Source organism: Callorhinchus milii, unplaced genomic scaffold (assembly GCF_018977255.1).
Source record: "Callorhinchus milii isolate IMCB2004 unplaced genomic scaffold, IMCB_Cmil_1.0 Scaffold41, whole genome shotgun sequence".
Taxonomy (NCBI): domain Eukaryota; kingdom Metazoa; phylum Chordata; class Chondrichthyes; order Chimaeriformes; family Callorhinchidae; genus Callorhinchus; species Callorhinchus milii.
This window is the reverse complement of record NW_024704782.1, coordinates 583,444-586,599: the sequence shown is the minus strand read 5'-3', so window position 1 is coordinate 586,599 and position 3,156 is coordinate 583,444. Positions and strand designations below refer to the sequence as shown.

General features: G+C 40.4%; 1 long non-coding RNA gene across 1 annotated transcript; it reads right to left on the bottom strand.

The window, feature by feature from the left end:
- Positions 1 to 822: 822 nt before the first annotated feature.
- Positions 823 to 2,927, bottom strand: LOC103172423. The gene is made up of 3 exons (XR_486956.2): positions 2,914 to 2,927; positions 1,958 to 1,972; positions 823 to 1,711 (listed from the first exon to the last, which is right to left on the bottom strand). It is a non-coding gene; the product is annotated as an uncharacterized LOC103172423 (long non-coding RNA).
- Between the last annotated feature and the right edge of the window lie 229 nt (positions 2,928 to 3,156).

Below are 3,156 nucleotides of genomic sequence, written 5' to 3'. Positions count from 1 at the left end.
TTATGCACCAGCTCCGCAAAGTCACTATGGGCTTATTGGCCTTCTCTTTGATACAGTTAGCACCTGAGGTGAGAAGGTGCTGATGGGAGCAGGAAAACCTCTGTCTTATTGACAGAAAAAGCAGTCCCCAAATAAAATTGGTCATTCATTTCATAGCCTTTTGGGGGTTATTGGAGTTCTGTAGCTCAGTGGTTAGCGCACTTGCCTCGCAAGTGAGAGACCTGGATTTGATTCCCAGGCAGGGCGAAATGTTGTGCGAGTTTCCTTACTCCACATGCCTGTTTACACAGCAGTAAGTAGGAACCTGGTTGTTAATCGATTGGCAGATCGCTTTCCGGGAGTAATAATCCCTTCAAAAGGTATAATAATTTGATCACTAAATCCACGACTGTATATGGGACACTGCTGTGTGCCATTGGCTGCCGTGTTTCGCCCACACAATACATAGTCAGTTCACTTTACAGTATATCTGTGAAGTGCTTTGAGACGTCTCAAACGACTGATAAGACACTATATCAAATGCAAGGATTATTACTGCTATGTGCAAATTGACAGCCATGTTCGCTTACAAAATAGTCACAATAGAGCTTTTGTGAAGGGCTTTGAGGTATCCTTCCAACCTGAGAGGTGTTATATTAAATGCAAGTATTATTACCTGTCACAAAAATTAGAGATGCTGGGTTAAAGTAAGTAGTTGAGAGACAAGTAGATAGATATTTTGTGGGCAAGTTATAATAAAATAGTACTGCAAACTTGACAGTTTGACTGATCTAATCCTTATCCTATCTTACGAGCAGTAAATAAACACCAGACAAGACAAAGTTTTTGTGATGCATTGAATCTTTATTAATAATATTAGTTACATTGCTGTTAGAAAAAGAGTGTTCCTTGCACAGCCATTAGATACGGATTGTGCCATTCAGTGTTTATGACAACATGAAAAGAGAGACTAATAAACCATCCATTACAGGCAACGCAACCCATTGTGTCCACGAAGACAGGAGCAATGGGGCTCCAAATTACAGTAGAGAGAACAGATTGACTTACTCCCACTTCCAATAAATTTGTGATCTTTAAATCCACCAAACGAGGGCACTGTGAACTTTGATGAAATTTTGTGGCTCTCTTCTAGTTCCTCTCAATGACAAGTATGGCCGTTGTTACCCACTGCTCTTCCACCCTTTCTCTTCCGAATCAGTGGAGGCAATTTCCTGGCTTACTGATTCCCAGGAGCTAATGGCATTGTGTGGGAAGTGGGGACTGTGGAACTGACACAAAGCTTGCTTGTTCTGAGGGAGGGAGTTAATTTTAAAATTGTATGAATTCACAGACCACATCGGTCTTATCTCAACCAGCCTGATTGATCTTAAAAGATTGAGTTTCACAGCTCCCTGTGTTGCCTGTCTTCTAGTTTCAATGGGACAATAAAAATGGCTGAGAGGGTGAGCAGGTGTGTGGTGGATTTTAGATGTTATAGAATCGTCTCTTTATCATCATTAAACTAATCATTGATGCCAATAACAGATCAATCACTCTGAATAAATGGCTGGAATTGATTGTAAATACAGAAGCGTTGATTCTTCATTCTGTTTGTTGAAGTGAATTCCCAAAGACCCATGAAGCATTAACTACGATTATGGTCATCAGAGCCAGACCACGGCAATCTGAAACATTCTTCAGTGGAGAAGCAGCATTTGCTGGGGGAAACCTTCTGAAAGATATGCACAAGAGTTAAAGAAATAGAATTGGTCACCACTAGAGCAAATCCCATTTGCCTGCTCTTCTGCCATCATATCTGCTGGTGCTTGTTCCCGCACTAGAACTCCCATTTAATTCAATTCTGTCGCTCTTCTTGGAACTATTCAAATAAATTTCCTATTGTAGAACCTAACAATACACTTTGCAGAATGAAATACAGAAATTTAAGACAAGAACTATTGTTAATTTTGATTCTTACCTTAGGCACAATTCACTGTGAAGAGAACACGTTAATATTAATATTAACTGCATTGAACAAATACCCTTCTGCATTTCAGAACAAATAATAATGCTTGGCTAAATAGATTGTGCAGCAGTGACAAACATGAAGGAGTCATTCAGGACTCGGGAGGTTCCAACAGACTGGAAACAAACATGTTTTTTCCCACATTCAAGAAAGGTGTCAGAACCAAACCAAACCAACTATCGATCTGGTAGTCTGACCTCAATAATTGGAAAAATGATGGAGTGAATAATCAGAAATTTACTATTTGAGGAATAAAACTTATATAAAAATGTCTAATAAATGACAACCAACATAGATTCAGAAAGGAAAGATTTTGTCTATCCAATCCATTAGACTTTTTTAATGAGATTACAGCCCAAAATTGACTGGGGGAAGTTTTGTGCTATATCGATATGTGGTGCTTACAGCTGTCTTACCATAAGTCAGAGGTGTACTCCCACTTCCCTGGTTCTGACAAACCCCCCTCTGGATGGTTCTTATCACCGGCAAGTCTACAGGGCTTGGCAGGGTATGACTGGGGATCTGAACTCTTACACTCTGACCACTGGCCAGTCTCCTTTGTGTCAAGAGGGCAGCCTTTAAACCTCTAGCGTGGGATACTTACCCTGTGACACTGGGTGGCTTGTCAGGTTGGGGAATTAGGTGTGCCTTGGGGCTTTGAGTGATCAAGCTCCAGCATGCGAGGGGCATTGCTGATCATAAAGCGAGCTGAGTAAAGGTACCACCGGATAGAGGAGTGGGGTGTGAACTGTTCATGAGAATAACTTGTCAGTGAGAAGCTCAGTGAGTAATTTGGTGGGAATTAATAATCACATTTTTTCAGAGTTTTGTCAAAGACCTGGAATATACTATTTGAGGAATAAAAATAGACATTCAAGGAATTAAATAATGTGAATTGTGATGCTTACCGTAAGGAATGCCTGTGAAAGCAACACAATTGAATAAATATTAACCACACTGAATAAATATCAGTCCACATTTCATAACAACAGAAATAACTTGACTATACTCCTTTCAGGCCTGTAAGCAGAATCCCTAAGTTACTTCTACTGATACCTCTGGTAATTAAAAATCGGAATGGAGTCAATGCTGTCTTGCTGTTTTGTTTGACATCTCCCCCCTCACACCCCGACCCCTACCCATCCCTGCCT